At 39.4% G+C, this 21,491-nt stretch overlaps 1 protein-coding gene across 3 annotated transcripts in view; it reads right to left on the bottom strand.

Annotated features, from left to right (window-relative positions):
* The window catches only part of MCC (MCC regulator of Wnt signaling pathway), a 433,554-nt gene that overhangs the window by 191,338 nt on the left and 220,725 nt on the right, over positions 1-21,491 (bottom strand). The gene's annotated exons all lie outside the window — the stretch shown is intronic.

Genomic DNA, 21,491 nt, shown 5'->3' with positions numbered 1-21,491 from the left:
CTAGCAGCTGTAGACCTACTGGCCCACAAGCATGTCCTGTTTGTGAAACATTTGAATTAATCACAAAAGTTTAAAACTCTGAGGATTTATATGCAAATTGGGGTTTTTGGCTTCTATTAAGAAGATCTGACCATACAGAGTCTGTGACCCCCAGAATCGAGAAGCATGGGCTCCCCTTGGAGTCCCCCTAGTTCACCAAGGTCCCCACCCAGCCTGGGCCCTCCAAGGCATTTCAGTTTGTGGAACTAGGTGCTAGATAAAATCACTGTGGTGGCAGTGCCAAGCCTGGCACAGGATGACTGGTTGTAAGGACAGGGCAGAAGAGGCAGCAAGCCTCTATTAGGGCAGTGGAAGCAGGAATTAGAGAGGAAGGAGAATTTTTTTTTTTTTTTTTAAAGCAAGGGTTAAAATGGTGATTCAATCAAGACAGAAGTCAACGTTCCTAACCTAGATAAGAGAATGACACTTGAAAACTGGCACTCTTTCCAAGCCCTGACATACTGGCATGCTCTTCAGGTCTCTAGGCCAAGGATTCCTGAGGCCTTCACTTGAACTTCAAGCTCCTTGCTTTGCAGCTATACCAGCAACACTCCCTGAGAGCTTACTATGTGCCAATCTCTATTTTTAGCCTTCTATAAACAGTAACTCGAGTAATACACAATTCTTGGAGTAGGTATTGTTAATATTTTTTTTCTACAGGTAAGGAAATAGAGAAGTTTATCAACTTGCCCAAAGAAACACAGTGAGTAAGTAACAAAGATGGAATTTGAATCTAGGCACTCTGACTCTAGATAGACCATATGTTCTTAACTACATTTTACCCTGTACTTGAATGATCTGTAACCAACAGACTCAGAAAACTCAAAATATAAAGCAACTTTATAGGCTAATATGCTGATCATCTCCACATTTTTCACCACCCCCTTCCTAGACACTGTCTAGCCTTGTGGTTTCTAAGCCTGGCTCATCGCATTCTCCTAGAGAACTGTTTACAAGTACGGATCTCAAGTTCATCTTGAAAAAAGCCATGTTGGAAGACCTGGGATCCCCACCCCCTACCCCACACACACCACACCCCTGGCTACACACCCTGGCTACTCAGCCTGGGGCACCAGATGCCCCACAGTGCTCGACTCACTCTGCAAGCATGATGGATGGTAGAGCACATGGGTTACAATCTCTTACTTTACAGTTACAGATCCTACAAGTTCAATCAAGTGTCCCACAAATCTCGAAAGGCAGACCTGATGCCATTCTCATGTGAGCATCCTTCAAAAACCTCAAGTCAGCTACCATCTTCCCTCAAGCTCTTCTTCTCCAAGTTACTTCTGCTCTATGGATAGGGTCCCTAAACTATTACATGCAAGTCAAATTCTCATGCCTTTCCAAACATGAAGGCATCATACATGTTTAATCTCTACTTCTGATCTTCAATTAATTTTCACTTCTAACGTTTAAGCTTTAAGCTCCATTGCCACCAGCCTGTATTTTAAATAATTTAATGATCTACAAAAGACTTGGAAATAATTATTAACAATTCTTTTTCAAAGTCCATGAATTCCCCTCTATCTCCATTATCTTTTAAAGTTCAAATTTTACAATGGAAGAATCTTTCTTAATTTTTTTAATGTTTATTTATTTTGAGAGAAGGAGAGAGAGAGAGCACGATTGGGAAGTGGCAGAGAGACAGAGAAACAGAGAATCTGAAGCAGGCTCCATGCTGACAGCAGGGAGTCCAATGTGGGGCTTGGACCCACGAACTGCGAGATCGTGACCTGAGCTAAAGTCCAACACTTAACTGAGTCACTAGGGCACCCCTATAATGGGAGGGACTTTAAGTGGGGCACACCTGTATGCTATTTCTCCTTTGACCCTTAATGGTTTTCCCTCCCCTCCACCCTCTTTTAAAACAGCCTTTTATATACTGAATACATGCCAACTATTTTTCCTATTCCAAGTCTGAATTAGAGGGGCCTAAAACTAAAAGTGCTTGTTTTCCTCAGAGGAAATATCCTTATCCTTAAGGATTTTCTAACAGTGACACAACACTGAATTTTTTAACATCACTGTGGGAAAAACAGAAGCCTTTTAAGATTCCCCAGGCTCAGTCAATAGTATGTTTTCTTCTGTGTAAATTCCAAAAGTACCACCACTAATCCAAAAGGCGGCTCTTCAAATGGGAGTAAATAGAAGAAAAACCTCAGCTTAAAGGTCATAAAAAGGACCTTTCTGAAGTCCAAACAATGGCTATGCATAGTAGCTACTAATTCCAAATCTCTTACAGAGGCAATGAGGGAAATCTAAGTTGACGTTCCCAGTTTCACAGAGACAAAAAAAAAAAAAAAAAAAAAAAAAAAAAAAAAAAATCAACCAGGGGATATCAAGTGACTCTTTAGGAAAATTTTTTTGTCAGACATCAATTACATAGGATAGACAGGCTGAAGAGTGAAAAGAAGCTGGTAGGACATAAGAGATGTACAAGTGGTGGCCCTGCTCCCAGCTCACAGTCTGCAGAACTGAGAGGAAGGGCTTAAGAACGAGGTCACATCCACAAGGACCAAACAACAACCGACATATCTACACAGTGCTTTCTTGATTGCCTACGGCCTTTATATACACTGCCTGATTCTGCAATAACCTCTCAGATGGGTATTTACAGATTTGTATAGAATCAAAGATACCAGTATCACTAAGCTGGTTATTACCTGAATTTGTGATCTGAACCCAGCCCTAATACTACACCTTACATGCTTTCCCCTGGGTTCCACTGAACTAACATTATCAATGAATTTCCTTCTGAAATTTGCAATGGAGGTGTTCTGATGGCCGCCATTCTAAAGATCTCCATCCCAATCCAACTCCGGCAGTCACCATTTAGACCCTGCACCATTTAGAATTGCTCTACCTCTGAAAGCTCACTACTAAGGTTCCCTTCTTGAATCAAACCTCCTGGCCACCCTTCCACTTGTCCCACCCTACTCCTATTGAACTTTCTTTGGGCCTCAAGAATTCCCTCTAGGCATTTACTGAACATTGGTGCAATTTGGCTAAGTTCTTCCAGTCACTTCCTCTGCACACTCACACTCTATCAACCCTCCACTCCAATGAGTACTTCATGACTACAAGGCCCACCCAGTCCTTCACCTCCTTGATCTTCTCACATAATTACAACACAAGGTTGTGGATTACAACCCAGGGAACCTGTACAGGCACCAACTTCCTCCTGGGTCACTGGTGTGTGCTGGACAGTCACAGACTGTCATCACTGTCATCTGAGAAGCAGTGAGAATCATGCAATGTCAGAGCTAGAAAGTATATTGAATGACTCCTCTAATGTCTTAACTGTAGAGATGAAAAAAATGGTGTTAAGGTGAGTGCTAGCAGCCAGTAGGCTGAGCAAGAATTTTACTAGAGGAAAAAAAGTTTTACTAATATATTTAAGAAGAGCCAGAAAGGACCAAAAACAATGACTTATAAGGGACTAATGTCACTGGAAAGCCAAGAGCCAGGATAGAAAAAAATGACATGTGCTCAAACATTACTTTGCAGGCAAAAGGAAATCCATAAACACTTCTGTATAAGATGCAACACTATCAAAAAGTTCAGAGAACACTGTTCTGGCACCCATGCATGGGACAAAACAGGCTTTCAAATAACAGCTTTTATTTTCAAATTATATTATATGTATGTCTAAACGCTACATTTGCAAGTAACTAACCATTTAATGTGAAGGTCTAGGTCATTAAACCCCATTTTTGAAGAGAAGATGTTATAACTTAAATAATTTCCATATGTTTTTCATAAGCTTTAAATTAAGCTAACTGAACACTGCCTCAAACCAGTAATGAACAATATCCCCTAAAATATTAAAAGCTTTTATCACTGGGATATGAAATTATGTGAAAACTATAACAGTTTTCTTTACAGCAAATACTATTTGTCATCAGGTGAAAAGTCTTCTAGAATGGTTTTGGTAGAGTTCAAAGTCTGTCTCTGCTATTAGCCCACTAAGTCACTTCAACTGGATTACTCTATCTTAATATTGGTTTTTGCATCTGAAAATGGGGACAATTGCACCTGCAACTGTATAATATTGTATATTGTTGTGAAAATTAAGGATGTATATTGTTATGTGCTAAGGATAAAGCAATGCAGTTTTATCAGATATATTTAACAGTAGCAGCAAAACCAAGCCTCAAATTTCATTTTACTTTTCAACCAAAGTGATAAGACAACCTACTCCTAAAAGGAACTAATTAAGTATTTTGGTTTAGCATTAGAGCATTATAAAACTTTGGATGGCTAAGAAAAATTGCCCATAATGCTCTAAGGCACATTTTAACTTCTTACAATGGTCTCTGCCTATTATCTCAAGGTTAACCAGTGTCTCCCGTGTCCCAATACCATCTTCAAATAATAACTTTTATCTTTTCTCCAACATACCAGAAAATGTAAGCATTCTCAATTTTGTCAAATAATTTCATATTAAGTACTATAAAAGATATCAAAACATTAGAGAAAATAGAATAGGAAACCTCACCAAAAGATAGCATATTGTATATCTCTAACTCAGACATACATTTTCCAAATCTTTCTTTCCACAATCGAACCATACTTCGTGGCAACTCAGGTTGTCTATACAGTGCCTTCCAGGTAGGGAACATGGTTCCCAAATTTGACTTCAGTTCCTATCCTGTAGCTGTGGTGCTTCATTCACTCATACACTAATCTTGTGCTTTAAGTAAATATGGCTTCTACTACCCCAGTGATTTTTATCCTTAAACAAAGGTCAAATTACATGTTTTAGTAGACAGTAGAGTTTACTTAAGTCTGGATGAAACAACACTGAGATTGCTTATAAAATCCTCATGGGCATATACTACTTTTCTACAACTATAATAGCTATAAAGTAGGAGGTGGATGTCAAACATATTCTGTTCCTATCATACAAGTGAAGTAAGAGACAGTCTTTTCCCATTAGATCTATTACTTTCTCTTATTCCCCACTTTTTAGCACCTGTTATGAAAATCCTATAGAAGAAACCTGTAAGGAAGACTGCTCATCAACTATGCTCCTCATCATTCACTCTTGAGTCAACCCCTCCTTCTGCTTAAAGACTAGTCCGGGCTAACCAAAACCAGTTAAAGGTATTAAGTACAACGGAGTCGATGCCAGGCCACTTGCAATCAATCCACAGGTTTATGCCTTTTAGCCCCAGTCAGTCTAGGGTCAATGAAACCCAAAAGACCAGAATATCTGACTACTCAAGTCCCTGTTAAAGAAAAAAAAACCTATTTCCAAACTGAAGATAAGAAGATCACCAGGGGAAAAACCTTTAAACATTCAGAATAGGTATGGAGCCCTCCAAAGAGTTAGATTCTATAAGTCTACATGATGCACTAAAACTATGAATGAACAAATGAATGAATGGCTAAATAAATACATAAAATAAAAACAAGCCAAAATCTCTCTCCTGATGATCACATACATTTGGAAACCACTGCTAAAGTGAGAGACCCAAGGCTTCCCAGACTCTGCCAAATTGTCCTACTCAGGGTGGGAATGACTCCAGGAGAGAAGGAGCCCAGTTCCAGACCTGCCTCAGCCCGAACAGCATTTATTGAGTAGCTGGCAGAAAGTCAGCTGAACAAGCTGTTCACCCTGGGACACCCAAGGCCTCTTCACTGTCCCCATGGACAATCTACCATATATCTGTTCCCTTCAATGTTATACACTTCTTAGTAGACTCCTTTTTATCTCCTCAAATATCTAACCATATTGAAAAAAGGTACCTCGATTATTTCCCCATCAAAACTGGGATACAGAACTCATCCTAGTCAAATGTGGGACAATTTGAGTATCAAAACTAATGACAGTAATGATTATACCACACATGATAGAAACTAATTCACTAATTTATATTTACACTGAACAAGACTTAAAACAATGGAGAGACAGAAGTGAAAGCTTTTTACAGAATATCGACTAATATGGAAAGAATCATAGAAAAAAGAAAACTACCATTTTACAGCCACCACAGGAATTATTTCAGACAAGACTCATTGGTAGAAATTGATACCACTGCATGAAAGGTTGTTGGGAAACAGGATAACCACACAGTCTCAAAGTGTCACTTCAGAGACCACGTACTAGGAAAGGAAGAAAGACATCTTTACAGTAAATAAATTAGTCGACACCATCCTAACCAATGACCTCAACTGGCATCACCAACAAGGAGACAAAGTGACCTCATGTGCCCTGATGATGGACTGAGTAGCACCTGTATCTCCTGGGTTAGTCTCCTGCCAAAAATATTTTCTCATGACTAGACTCCAATTATACAATCAGATAAATCCAAATTGAAGGACATCCTATCAAACATCTGGCCTGGATTCTAAAAAACGTTAAGTTATAAAAAAACAAAATCTAGGGAACTGTGACCTAGATTTAAGGAGATTAAGGAAGCATGACTACTAATGCAATTGATGGAACTTGATTTTTAAAAACAGTTAAAATAAACATTATGGAAACAATTGGGAAATTCAAATATAGACCGTATTAGGTAGTAGTAATATATCAGTGTTAGATTTTTTTGGAAATGATACTTATATCATGGATATTTAGGAGAATGTCCTTGTCCTTAGAAGATACACCCTGAAGGGTTTTATGCATGAGGGTCATGATGTCTACAACTAACTCAAATTCAGAAAAAAATTATAAACCCAGGTAGAGATAGAGGGATTTCTTAAAAAGTGGCAAAATATTAGAATCAGTGAAGGGTATACAAGTGTTAACTATGCCTGCAACTTTTTGCAAGCTTTGACATTTTTCAATAAAATTATAATATGGATAGTTAGGCTTTTTAATAGAAGGAAATTATTCAGGAAAATAGAAAAGGATTACTGATAATTTAACTATCAAAAGTGGCATAAAATGTATTCATGCAGGGGCGCCTGGGTGGCGCAGTCAGTTAAGTGTCCGACTTCAGCCAGGTCACGATCTCGCGGTCCATGAGTTCGAGCCCCGCGTCGGGCTCTGGGCTGGTGGCTCAGAGCCTGGAGCCTGTTTCCGATTCTGTGTCTCCCTCTCTCTCTCTGCCCCTCCCCTGTTCATGCTCTGTCTCTCTCTGTCCCAAAAATAAATAAACGTTGAAAAAAAAAATTTTTTTTTAAAAATGTATTCATGCAACTCTGGCAGAGGCCCAAAAAAAAAAAAAAAAAAAAAAAAAAAGGATCCAAACTCCATTCATTCTGTTAGTATCTTTGGGTGTCACGTACCCAGCAGCACTGCACCAGCTGCCGGGAAAACAAGCCCCTGCCCTTGCAACTTGTACTTTAGTCGGGGGACAATAAAGATTTTAGGTTTTTTTAGATTTATACGTATGTATTTGTTCATATTATAAATGTATTCATAAATACACTTAATAGAAAATATGAATGTAAGTAAATAAAAACATGTATGTAAACAAGTTATAAACATTAAAAACTCAGATGGTGCTAGGAATGCAGGAATGGAGGCACAGGGAGCATGTTTATAGGCTCATCCAAAAGGCCTCATTGATAAGGTGGTATTTGAGCAGGGACCTGAAAGAAGCGAGGGAACAAATCATGTGGCTATGTGGGTAAGTGTGGCCCCAAGAGAGAAGCTGTCAGCATGCCAGAGGGACAGCAAGGCACCCAATGTGTCTGGAGCAGGGAGAACGAGGGGGAAATTATAGGTGGTGGTGGCGGCAGATGACCACATAGGGCCTTATGGCTCACTTTTAGGACTTTCAGCCTTTATACTGAACGAATGGAAAAAGAGGGTTTGGGGCAGAGGAATACCATGAACTGACTCACTTTTTAAAAGGATCACTCAGCTGCTGTGGTGAAAACAGACTGTGGAAAGGCAAAGGAGGATACAGAGAGACCAGTTACAAAAACAAAAACAGACACACAGGGGACAGTGAGTTGGCTGTGTGTACACACACTACCTAGATTCCAGGGGAGCTTTGAAAGGCAGACACAATAGGACCTGGAGGTATGAGAAAGAAGGCTCAAGGCAAACCCCAACATTTCCAGCGTGAGCAAATGGAAGGACTGGGTCCCCATCTATACCCACGGGACAGACTATGTGAAGTGCAATTCGACTTCAGCATATTTATTTTGAGATGCCTCTTAGATACTCAATAAAGATGAGGAAGAGGCAGTTGGACATGGATCTAGAATTAGGAGAGAGGTGTGGGCTGGCAGTATGGACTTTGAAGTCCCTGTTTAGATCGTTTTACAGCCAGGAGATATGGCTTTAGGACACCTTAACGGTAAGAGCTGGCGAAGGATGGAAGGACCAGTCACAGAGCTCAAGAAGGGTGGCCAGTGGGGAGGGAGAAGAGCCCAAAGAAGCAGCGTTCTGGCCACACTATTACATGTGAACTAAAAGCCAATTTAAAATTGCAGAAACTGATAAAAAGACTGCTTATTCTTTTAGGGAGTGTACAGGTAAATACCTCGTGAGTATATACATAATGGTGACATTGCAACTATGTATTTTTCTAAGTGCCTAATAATGTAAAATATTAGTGATTTCAATTTGTACACAGACAGAGAAGCTGGTTTTAAAAAAAGATGGAGGAGGGGCGCCTGGGTGGCGCAGTCGGTTAAGCGTACGACTTCAGCCAGATCACGATCTCACGGTCCGGGAGTTCGAGCCCCGCGTCGGGCTCTGGGCTGATGGTTCAGAGCCTGGAGCCTGTTTCCGATTCTGTGTCTCCCTCTCTCTCTGCCCCTCCCCCGTTCATGCTCTGTCTCTCTCTGTCCCAAGAATAGGTAAACGTTGAAAAAAAAATTTTTTTTTAAAAGATGGAGGAGCACTGGGGTGGCTCAGTCAGCTGAGTGTCAGATTTCCGGTCTTAATCTCACAGTTCATGAGTTCAAGCCCCACATCAGGCTTTGTGCTTACAGTGTGGAGCCTGTTTCAGATTCTCTATCTCCCTCTCTCTCTCTGCCTCCCCCTCCCCGCCCCCCACTCATGCTCTCGCTCTCAAAAAAAAAATAATTAAACTTAAAAAAAGATGGAAAATTCTCAGTCAGCAAAACAGTACTTTTGAGGACCACAGGTCTGACTCTGCCTTTTCTAATGCCCTCTATATTGGTGTGAACACAACACTCCATGCAGGGCTAAGCAGTAACCTAGAGAACTAGAGAACTTTTGGGAAGTTACTATATTCGCTACATTTCTGCTCCACGAGAATTCTTTCTGCTCATGTGTCATTGAAGGAGGAAAGTACATTGCCGTCTTCATATCACCTCGATAATTCTCAGTCCGAGAAGATAAATAGTGGATGCTAAAAATGGCCATTCAATCGTTCAATTATCTAATCCTTTTTCCTACTAAATTAAAGTGGTGATAGGATTTTTTTAATTGGTCATGGATTTTAAAACTTGCTTTCACCATTTAAAAATATCTTCATTAAAAATTCAACCTGAAGACACTTAAGGCAATGAACACGTCCATGTCCTTGAGAAATGACTTTGAGTCCAATTTTAGATGACGCGGCAGGAGAACTTCCATCTCATGAACACAGAACACCACTGTAGTTTCAGAAACTCATCTATCTGATATCACAAATGTTAAGAGGGCCCTAATCAAATTCTTCTATGCGACACTGCACATCTTACTATTCCTTCTGGCACGGTGAATAGAAAGCTACAGTAATCTGACATTTCTTCCTTTTAGAGAGAATAATTCACAATAATTTTTCAATTTGGCAAAATTGTGCCTCTGATCCAGTAAGAATTAAATAACTAGTCCATCCAAAGCAGAGAGAACATGCTAATGTAGCCTAATTTGGAAAAAGGTTTACTCTTCTTCCTCATTGGAAGCTAAAAATTACTAACTTGCAGATAAAAAAAAGAATATTTGGTGCAACTAGCGAAGAACCCTGGTGTCCATTCCACCTCAGGTACATGAACCTGGCCATGTGACTGCATCTCCTCATTGTGGTTTCTCCCAACAAAAACTATAGTTGCCTTGACTCTCTTCCAGCAGATGGGCCATATTATTTCAAAAAAAAAAAAAAAAAAAAAAAGAATGGACCATTACCTTTCACCTCTGATTAACAAGCTCCCATGTACTTCCTATACCTTGCAAGGAATTATTTCCCAATTCTGAAGAGATGAGCCCAACACACGCATTTTGCCAGCTACAGAAATTCCTTGGATTGCAGAATTTACATACTGCAATCAAAATTTTCAAGTCGTCATTCTGAAAAGCAAACCCTATTCTTCAAAACTCTTATCTAATTCCAGAAATGTTTCCTTGGGGCAGAAAAAATTTCAAGAACCCAGCCCTCAAACACTGGTGAAAATTGCAGACATTAAATCTTAGTTTTTTTTTTTTTTTTTTAAATTTTTTTTTTTTTAACATTTATTTATTTTTGGGACAGAGAGAGACAGAGCATGAATGGGGGAGGGGCAGAGAGAGAGGGAGACACAGAATCGGAAACAGGCTCCAGGCTCTGAGCCATCAGCCCAGAGCCTGACACGGGGCTCGAACTCACGGACCGCGAGATCGTGACCTGGCTGAAGTCGGACGCTTAACCGACTGCGCCACCCAGGCGCCCCTAAATCTTAGTTTTTAAAGGGAGTATTAAGGTACAGGAATGCTTTCCTATTTCAATGTTTCTCACGAGTCTCACCACTTCCTCATAAGAGAAGTTTCCCAGTTTTAAAATTCTGTCACACTTCCAACTCTAATTTCATTTAAGAGCTCAGCTTGTATTGTACTCTCACATATCACCAGTAAAGATGCTCCCACCTAAAAACGATCTTAGAGTGCAAATCCTTAAAAAGAATCATGCTTTTTCAGTTTTGCAAATGAGATATTCTTAACCTGTTTACTTAAAATGAATGAAACCTGTTATTAAGCCAGATCTCACCCAGAATATTCACCTGACCACAGGACGTAGGTGAGGTTTCCTTCATTTGCCATGGCGGTCTTCCACGTTTGCTTTCTCCGTATAACCAAATATGCTAAGGAGCTTTCTCATTAATCCTCCCCCACTATAACACCTCCAGACTGGAATTTTCTCCTAGAAAGGAAATGCTCACAAGTTTTTTTGACAGCTATGAAAAGTTACAAGTAGTGTGTCTAAGATTACCATGATTACCAATTTGCTGATGTGTGAAAGATAGTGAATATTTGGATTGAATTTTGAAACAATAAAGAATATCATGGTTTTGATGATCCTCAATGCGTTTTGTGAGCTTTCATATTTATTTCAAGGCTACGTCACATAGTTAGTGTTCCTTATAAACATCCAAATCATCATCTACTCTTTATTTTTTTTTTTTCAACATTTATTTATTTTTGGGACAGAGAGAGACAGAGCATGAACGGGGGAGGGGCAGAGAGAGAGGGAGACACAGAATCGGAAACAGGCTCCAGGCTCTGAGCCATCAGCCCAGAGCCCGACGCGGGGCTCGAACTCACGGACCGCGAGATCGTGACCTGGCTGAAGTCGGACGCTTAACCGACTGCGCCACCCAGGCGCCCCCATCATCTACTCTTTAGTACATACACTTCAACTGTTTATCTATACTAATCCCTAGTTTTTACTATATCCAACAATTTATTACCTGAGACTAAGTTCTACAAAACTTTGACTTTGAACTTAACCCTTTGGTTTTATATGCACTAAATATTGCATTCTTAAGCTACAAAATACAGTTACCAAGATAGTTTATCACCACTTCAAGCACAAAGATTGCACACTAACTCTCATCTTACATAAAACTCTTAACACACAAACAAAAATAAAGTTTACCACTTCTAATGTTGGATTTTCTAAACTCCAGGGGAAAAAGACCTAATAAGTGTGAAAACACCACTTATGCACATGAGGTAGGGAAACAACATACTCAGAAACTTTTTTCAGATGTGAATACTTAACCCATATAATATAAAATAACCATATAATATAAAATAACCATATCTCATCTCCCAGTGCTGGAAGATTGGGCCTCAGTGTGTAAATGAGAGCTTCAGTTAGTTGGCTTCTGGAGTCACTCTAGCACACAATAGCGTTATCTGTGTGAGTCAACACGTCCACAATTTGCCCACAACCATCAGCCTTTAGGTCACCCCAAATGCTCCTTTTCCCTTCTTCTTCTGGAGTCACAGGCCCAAAAAGCTCCAAACAGCTAAGACCTGAGAAACTGTCAGTTTATTTTGCAGGTTTTCTTATTTTGGGTTCAAATTCAGATTAATGAGTAATCCTACACACATATATTCAGTATGTCAACACTTAAACCTCTAACTCTTAAGAAAGGTACTTTGAAAATTGATTAAAGCAAGAAAGGACCAATTTGAACACTAAGAGAAATCTAGAATTGCAAATTAAGTATAATTAATGTACGTTTTACATGAAGCAGAACTTTCATATAGATCTTCAGAAAAACGCAGACTCTTATCCGTGTGCAGAGTGCTTTAGGGGTTTGGGGCCCAACAATCCAGGCTTCAAGCCCAGTTCTTCCACTTCCTGTATGACTTGGGGCAAGTGTCTTAACTTCTGTCTTCTCAACTATAAAATGTAGACCATTAAAACAATCTACCCAGGAGCAGAACCAGGTTTTGAGAAGCTGAAGTTTATAGAATTGAGCAGTTCTTTGCCAAGATGTATGACTGTATGAACCCATAGCTAGGCTCTTCCAGAACTTTGTAAGTGGCCATTCAAGTGAGGAATAGCCACATAGTAAATACACCTCTGTACCAACCACAGAAGCTTGTTATAGGGATTAAATAACACATGCAAAGTGCTTAGCAAAGCATCCAGCATGCAGTAAGTGCTGTGTAAACTTGGTTATCACTAATATTAATGAAACAAAATTGAACAAGAGAGCAAATGGGTGGTAAAAGCCCATTCACTTTATTTTAAACTTTTTAAATTTTTGTTTTTAACATTTATTCATTTTTGAGACACAGAGCTCAAGCAGGGGTGGGACAGAGAGAGACAGGAAGACACAGAATCCGAAGCAGGTTCCAGGCTCTGAGCTGTCAGCACAGAGCCCAACGCAGGGCTTGAACCCATGAACGGTGAGATCATGACCTGAGCCAAAGTCAGAGGCTTAACCAACTGAGCCACCCAGGCGTCCCTATCTTCAACTATTAAAGCAAAGGGAAGAGGCTCCTTTGAAACAAATAGTTTGGAGGACAGATAGAATATTTATTTACACAAGTTCCCATAGGAGTTGTAAAGGCTGAATACCCATATTCAGGGAGGGGCAGGGGGAGTAACCAAAAGGGTTTTAATGTTTCCCTTAAATATCTTAAATCATTAAACTTAGATCCCAAATTATCCTCAATGGCTCAAGACCAGGAAGTACCTCCAGTGATGAATTTAAGAAAAAGTGACCAAAGTAATCATGCTACTGGCTCCAAACACAAATATGAATGCAATTAAGTCTCAACTGGTCATTCTCTGAGACTCCAGGTATTAAGTCTTATTATTCCAAGAGACTCTCCAGTGATTTAGAATAGGCTCGGGCACCTGGGTGGCTCAGTCGGTTAACTGTCCGACTTTGGCTCAGGTCATGATCTTGCAGTTTGTGGGTTTGAGCCCCAAGTAAGGCTCTGTGCTGACAGCTCAGAGCCTGGAGCCTGCTTTGGATTTTATCTCCCTCTCTCTCTCTGCCCCTCTCCCACTCATGCTCTGTCTCTCTCGTTCTCTCAAAAATAATAAATAAATAAACATAGAATAGGCTCAAAATTCTCACTTCTCTATGGTTTAGAGTTTTGAGGTGATGCTAACTTGCATGTGTGTGCATTCTCTTTTCCCTCCCTCGAGTGTCCTCCCTTCCCCCATTCCACATCTGTCAGTTTGGGGTAGAAAGTGGCATTTCATTTACCATTAAATCAACATTTTGAGAATTAGACCCAAATCCATCCCAAGTCACCTAAGATATATTTAGCTGCCCCAAATCCCTAGATTACAAATAATATTCAATCTTAACTACTATGAAATGTGTCACACTAACAGATGGCCTGGGAGGACCTTGATTGTCAGAACCAATTCTGCTTATCTGATCCTCCCCTGCTCCCAAACAGAAAAGAATTCACAGAATGGGGAGACCCTGTGGAAAAAAAGAATAGAGAGACAAAAGTATATATGCTAAAGAATAAATTCTTCCACATTCTACCATTAAGAGTAGAGGGAAATGTTCTGAGCCACTTGGCACAACAGTGTGATGCTAACATACAGTGTAAATATAAAGAACCATTCTTACTAGCATTGAAAAGAATAATAGGCACTGAATATTTGTTGACTGACTGAACTTAGTGGTGCTGACCCACTTTCAGGAACATTTTGATACTTCGTGAAAATGAAATTGCCTCATCATTGCTTTGATGAGGAAAGACATTTAAACATGTGAAGAAACCTATCACACAATATACTGCCAGAATACTGAAAATTACTTTTAAATAAAGCTGCTACTTTGATCCATGGTCACTTTCAACAGCTAACATACATGAGATCAACTCTTCACATTGACTCACATTACCAGAAAAAGTCCAAGGTCTCATACAAATATAGGTTTGGATAAAATCAAGTGTTATGAACCTGCCAAGAAAGGAAGGCCTCTGAAAGCAACATTTCAGTAATAAAATGCAAGTAAGCTTACCAATTTCCTCCTTTGTGAAATGTGACTAGAAGCAGGGAGTCTGCACCAGATCAGAGTAGAGGAACAAACTGTAAGACCGTGTTATGCTTTAGGATGCCAGAGCAGGTCCCCCTAGATAGGCTTTCTACAATACCAAATCCCTGAAGAAAAGGTCTCTATCTCTACCCATAGTTTTCAGTTTTCCTTCAAAAAGATAGAAAAGTAGAAAGCAACACTGGGTACAAATATTATATATAGAAAACAACCAGTTAAAATAGTACTCTTCTTCCCACCCATTTCCTCAAGGAAACTCACCGCCCCACCCAGCCTCATACATAATACTATACTACTTCACGGATCCCGGATATGCAGGCTCCAAATAAAACCTAAGCTGCTAAAAGGAGCTACAGGTTTCTCACAGAATAACAAACTCTTGGGTTCTAGCAATTCAGCCCAAAGATACATGAAGGAGACAAATGTCTGAAGAAAAGGAGACAAAACCAGGGTCCTGATCCATTAGTCAGGAGTCTTGAGCTCCCGGCCACAGATTTAGGCAGTAACTTCAGTCTTCTTTCTAACTTTCAGCCACCTTCCCAACAATACTCCTAAAGGGTTCCCTTGAACTTCTGCTTCTCCCAGGCTGTGCCTGACAGATTTTCTACTACTTTAGGGATGAGATAACTCTGCTCAAGGAACTGCCCAACATGAAAGGTGCCATATAAATTCTAGACTGTTCCACAATGAAAATGGGCTTGATTGAAAAATATATCAATACAGGCAACAACACAAAACTCCTATCTTTCTTTTCACTTCACTTCTTGGGTTCTCCAAAAGTTTCATTTCAGTAGACAAGAAAAATGAATCATAGAAAAATTTTCCTCTGAGTAAAAACATCAGCTTCCTTATTAACTTAGATGCCAATAGCCAAACATACACATACCACAGTCTTTCCCAAAAGAAATTCCCAAATAAAATTTAATCTGATTCGGGTGCAAGTGGATTAGTTTCTTTAACCCACTTAATATGAGAAAAGTAAATGAGCCACAGATAAAAAGTATATTTAAATGGAATTTAGCACTTGAGAGTTAAGAAGATCCAATTATACTTAGAGAAGTGGGGGAGAGGGGTTATAATAAAATCAGATGCTGACTTAACTGTCACGCCACTGGAGGGCAGAGTGCCTGGGAAACACTCTCCTGATCCCCATCCCTTCCGTGATAGAACCATACAAGGAGATTTAGAGCTTGGAGAAGCACATCTTCACTACAGGGGTAAGGAAGTTACTTTGGGTATGATTTCTACTATAGAGATTCCATTTTGATTAAAAAAACAAAAAACATAAAAACTTTTAGAACTTAACATTTCTCCAGAAGACAAAACCATTTTGAGGGGACATCCTTTTAACTTCATTATATCCAGCTCTACAGCTCCAACTCTACAGAAGCAGAAATAGCTAGAATCTGAACATTCTGCTTACTTGGCCTAATTTTGAGAACCACAGCATTTTGTCAGGGTCTGCCATACCTCTTGGGAGTTCAGGAGACCAAGGCAGCATTAGTGATGCTCCTGCTACCACGTCCCTGGTTTCCCAACCTAAGTAGTCCAGATTCCCCATGTTCACATCAGACCCTTGAGTGCCTCAAAGGTGGAAATCTTGTAATAGGGCAAGATGCCGGATGCAGTATTCCATTCTCAGGTTTTCTGATTCTCTGATTCTGATTCTCTGAACTAAGCCATGTTCCTAAGAGCGCACAAGATGGCAGTTAGTAGGTGAGTACACATGACTTTAGGTTTGAAATGACATCACTACATTTATTGCATAAACCCAGAAGGACACTGATAATCTGGAATGCAAATTTCAACAAATCCTAGAAATGCTGGTGGCAGACTTATCAGATGCTAGCTACATTTGTGGTCAGCATAGCATAACCTATAGAGTTGTCTAATTATTATGTTGTACACCTGAAACTAATGTAACATTGTGTGTTCACTATACTTCAATAAAAAAATAAAACCGCAAAGGAGAGACAGAGACAGAGAGCAAAGAAATTAGAGCCTCAAGTTAAGTTGCATTCACTCTGACTGCTTTTTAAAAGTTGGGGAGGATGGTTAAAAAGAGCTCCTCATGTACTAAAAAGCCCTCACGGTATTCAATAAATACTTGCTAATTGGCTGAACTTGTCTGTTCAAAGAGAAGTTGGAAATGTATATGCCTTCAGGGAACAAATCTTGGTATATACAATTCACTAAGCAGCTCGCTTTTTTTTTTTTTTTTTTTGAGAGAAAGAGCGTGCATGTGCATGCGCATGCATGAGTGGGAGAGGGACAGGGAAAGAGAGAATCTTAAGCAGACTCCATGCCCAGTGCAGAGCCCGATCCCATGACCCTGGGATCATGACCTGAGCCAAAATCAAGAGTCAGACATTCAACTGACTGAGACACTCAGGCACCCCTTGCTTCTTGATAGTAACCACAAAATACAGTTTATATTTAAGTTAAATATTTAATTGGTATAAATATATTACTGAGATCACAGAGGTGAAAATGTCTATTTTATTTCTATTTTTTAATGGGTACAGTTTTGGCCATTATGTTTCAACTCAGAAATTTGAGTTTCATAGCTCAAAGATACTTTGTGATTTAGGGATTTTCACTGACATCATGCACCACATTATGGGGAAATAACTGGGCATGCTCCATGTAAAGCAACTGCCACCTGCTTCTACAGCTCATTTATCTTAATGTTCTTACAATATTTTTCTGGAGAAACCCAATAATAAAATTGCAAACTAGGAAAACTGGTGCCTCTAGGATTAAGAGGTCATAAAACTATCTAATCTTATTTATGCCAAGAAAAATCCAAGTAAAGTTCAAATCTACAGAAGAGTCATTTACTTTAAAATGACAGCTGTCCACCAAGGAGCCGGAGAGGAAAACCCAGAGACTTCAGATCTCAAACAAGTAAGAGAATAAGAACCAGTTGTATTTTAGAGAAAAAATGGCATATGCATGGGCTACAAGAAAGACTGTGTTTGAAAAATAAAACCAGGCTTCTTCATGGATTGGTCTCAGCTCTATCGTAATTTCTAACTGATTCTGAAATTTCTAAGGTTCTCAAAGCAAAACACAGACAGGGGTTTTGATGTGTGTTGGCTGGATGCAAAATATTGCTGGTGATTTAATTTCTTCTAAGGCAAGAGCAGTGAAAAACAGTCTGGGTCATCTCATGCTTGAAGTTACCCAAATTGAATTATTTTTCAGCAACAGCAGAAAAATAATTTCCATGAATTGAGTATGGTGGGGAGAAGGAAAGCAAAAACCAAAGTAGGAATTCAGAGAAGGAAGGAAGTGTGCCTCATGGATTTTCCCTCCTTCAATAATAATGGAGAGTACAGATATTTCTGGCTATTAGACTAGTACCAGACAGACATCAAGAATGCAGCCATATTTGGTTTCTCACATGGCCTAAGTAGCAGCCACACCAACAACACACACTCAGCCTTACAGTCGCTTAAATTCAGTAAGGAGGTATTGCAAGAATTACAAAGCTTTGGGGTTAGGGGCACCTGGCAGTTTAGAATACAAAATGTAGTAAGACATTAACATACCTTACCATCCCTATCACTACCTATAGATGTACACATCTTAAATCAGGCTGATGCATTTTTGGCACTTTTAGAATGGCAATAACATTCAGAAATTCTTTTTCTGTTTTGTTAACAAAGCGATTTTATCACTGGAAACTGAGAAGAAGAAAAAAGCCACCTACACTATCACTATCTACAACTAATTGTTAATATTTTGGACTTGTTTTTTTTTTTTTTTTTTTCCCTATTTTCCTATTTGGCAGTTAAACATGGTAACACACAAGAAACAAAGTCTTGCATTTTATTCTCTCTTCTCAAGAAACTCTTCACTGAAGCTGTTAAAACAAAACAACCCAGGGGCGCCTGGGTGTCTCAGTAGGTTGAATATCTGACTTCAGCTCAGGTCATGATCTCACAGTCCATGAGTTCGAGCCCTGCATCGGGCTCTGTGCTGACAACTTGGAGCCCGAAGGCTGCTTCAGATTCTGTGTCTCCCTCTCTCTCTGCTTCTCCCCTGCTCACACTCTCTCTCTCTCTCAAAATAATAAATAAACATTTTTTTTTAAAAAACAGTAATTTAAGCTAAAACAAATTTTGCTCATAGATTTCTCCCATTTTTAAGTTTTTGTGGTGGTGGTGGTGTTTTTACTTCAAAAACAAAGGCTGTTGGGGAGGCTGGTTGGCTCAGCCAGTTAAGCATCTGACTCCGGATTTTGGCTCAGGTCTTGATCTCACAGTTCGTGAGATCTGTTCGGGCTCTGTGCTGACAGCGTGAAGCCTGCTGGGGATTCTCTCTTCCTCCCTCTATGCCCCTCCCTCATTCATGCTGTCTCTCCCAAAATAAATAAATCTTTAAAAAAAAAAAGAAAGGCTGTTAAATCTAAGAGTTAAAAGTATAGATAAAGAGCCAGGAGATTAGGGAAAAAACCCGTCAACACCTTGAAGAACTCCGGGGCTTTGTGTTTGTGCTCCTACACTCCAAGGGGAGGTAGTGAGGATGCTTACATCCCATCCTTACTACAGTTTATCTCATAGTCTCAAGGTGATACAACATGGCAGCAGGGAAATACTTGGGGTATCAAATATATAACAAAGTTACAGCTCCCATTTTTGCAAAAGTGGTTGTTTGCAACTTAAAACACATTGTCCAAGAGCCCCCAAATATATCCACATCTATATGGTCAATTAATCTATGATAAAGGAGGCAAGAACATACAATGGGAAAAAGACAAGTCATTTCAGTAAATGGTGCTGGGGAAACTGGACAACTACATGCAGTGAAACTGGACCACTTTCTTACACCAAATACAAAAGTAAACTCAAAATGGATTAGAGACCTAAATGTGAGACCTGAAACCGTAAAATTCTTAAAAGAAAACCTAGGCAATAGTATCTTGGACATTGTCCTTAGTAACACAGTTATGAATATGTCTCCTGAGGCAAGGGAAAACAAAAGCAAAAATAAACTATTGGGACCAAAATAAAAAGCTTGTGCACAATGAAGGAAACCATCAACAAAACTAAAAGCTAACCTACTAAATGGGAGATGATGTTTGCAAATGACATTATCTGATAAGAGTTAAATATCCAAAATATACAAAGAATGATACAATTTGACACCAGAAAAAAATAATAATTTGATTAAAAAATAGGCAGAGAATTTGAACACTTTTCCAAAAAAAGCAGATGGCCAACAGACATATGAAAAGATGCTTAACGTCAGTCATCATCAGGGAAATGCAAATCAAACCCACAATGAGATATCACCTTCACCTGTCAGAATGCTAATATCGAAAAGAAACAAGTGTTGGCAAGGATGTGGAGAAAAAGGAACCCCTGAGTGCTGTTAGTAGGACTGTATACCTGGTCCAACCACTGTAGAAAACAGTATGGAGGATTCTCAAAAAATTAAAAATAGAACTACCATCTGACCCAGCAATTCCACTACTCGATATTTACCCAAAGAAAACAAAAACACTAATTTGAAAAGATGTGTGCATATATTGTTTACTGCAGCATTATTTATAATAGCCAACATATGGAAGCCGCCTAAATGTCCCTCAATAGATGAATGGATAAAGAAGATGTGGTATGTGCGTATACATGCATGCGCCCGCGCGCACGCGCGCACACACACACACACACACACACACACACACACACACAGCAATATCAGCCATAAAAAAAGACTGGACCTTGGGGCACCTGGGTGGCTCAGTCGGTTAAGTGTGTGCCTCTTGATTTCAGCTCAGGTCATGCATGATCTAATGGTTTCTGAGATTGAGCCCCTCATTGAGCTTTGTGCTGATAGCATGGAGCCTGCTTGGGATTCTCGCTCTCCTCTCTCTGCCCCTCCCCTGCTTGCACATGCTCTCTCTCTCAAAATAAACAAACATTAAAAAATTTAAAAAAAGATTTAGATTTTGCCATTATGACTTAGAGGGTATTATGCCAAGGGAACTAGGTCAGACAGAGAAAGACAAATACCACAGGATTTCATTTACATGTGGAATCTAAAAAACAAAGCAAATGAACAAAAAAATAAAAAGGCAGACAGATTCTTAAATACAGAGAACAAGTTGGTAGTTGCTGGGGGGGGGGGGGGGGGGTGAGAGGTAGGCCAAAATTGGTGAAGGGGATTAAGAGTACAAACTTCCAGTCATAAAATGAGTAAGTTACAGGGATGAAAAGTACAGCATAGGGAATACAGTCACTAATATGGTAATAATGTTGTATGGTGACAGATGGTAACTCTACTTATTGTGGTGAGCACTGAATAATGCATACAATTGTCAAATCAATGTTGTACACCTGAAACTAATAACATTGTACATTAATTATACTTCAATTAAAAAACTGAACAACAACAACAAAAAAAAACCCAACACATTTCCAGGGAAATAGTACAAGAATGGGGGTGAGACACATTTCCAGTTGACTCTGCAAAATCTAATCCATGTAGTTTGAACCGAAGTTCTCCAAGACAAGGTAATTGTGACAATTCATTGCAGTGTGAGAACATTCATCTGTTTATTTCTCACCTTTTCCTTTAATGCCTAGTTCACATCTTATAGGATATGTAACATTAATACAGTAGGAAAAGTAATTTCTAAATATACAGAAATTGGCAATATAAGCTGTAAAAGCTCTGACTTGTTACTTTTAAACACAGAGGTTTGGAGACCATTAGTCCATGCAGTAACACCAGTAGTCCTCATGTTTGCTACCATATTAATAACAAGATCTCTTTATAAAACCATGTTCCAG

This window comes from Puma concolor, chromosome A1 (assembly GCF_028749965.1).
Source record: "Puma concolor isolate L17-30 chromosome A1, mPumCon1.1.hap2, whole genome shotgun sequence".
Classification (NCBI taxonomy): domain Eukaryota; kingdom Metazoa; phylum Chordata; class Mammalia; order Carnivora; family Felidae; genus Puma; species Puma concolor.
This window is presented reverse-complemented; position numbering and strand designations above follow the sequence as displayed.